Source organism: Mus musculus, chromosome 17 (assembly GCF_000001635.26).
Source record: "Mus musculus strain C57BL/6J chromosome 17, GRCm38.p6 C57BL/6J".
NCBI classification, from domain to species: Eukaryota; Metazoa; Chordata; class Mammalia; order Rodentia; family Muridae; genus Mus; species Mus musculus.
In genome coordinates this window covers 23,627,834-23,628,314 of record NC_000083.6, presented here as the reverse complement: position 1 = coordinate 23,628,314, position 481 = coordinate 23,627,834, and positions in this window count along the sequence as shown.

Genomic DNA, 481 nt, shown 5'->3' with positions numbered 1-481 from the left:
TGGGATCTAAAGTGTTCTTTATCTTCACAACTTCATCAAATTAATTCACTTTAACTCACACATTTGCTTTTTACCATAATGTGGGGGAGGGGTGGGGAGCTGGGAACTAAGCCTGACTCAGGAAGAGAACGAAACGGGATTGGAGTGGCTGGAGAAGTGCTCTCTAGACTTGCAGAGGATTCTGTTTTGTTTCCCAGCATCGGAATGGCCATAACTCCAGTCCCAGGGGATCTGATGCCCTTTTCTGACCTCTGTAGGTGTGTGGTACATTTGCAAGCGAAACACTCATGTACATAAAGAGTCAATCGTTTTAAAAGGGTGGTCAGAGAAAGCCTTTATTTCTTGTGAGCGTGATGGATCTGGGGCAGCTGGAATAAGATGTCAGTCACTGTGCACCGCAGGAGAAGCTGCAGGCTTGGATGAGAAGGGGGTGAGGGGTTGGTTTTAAAAGAAATGGGGGACCCAGCTGTTATGAGGTTAC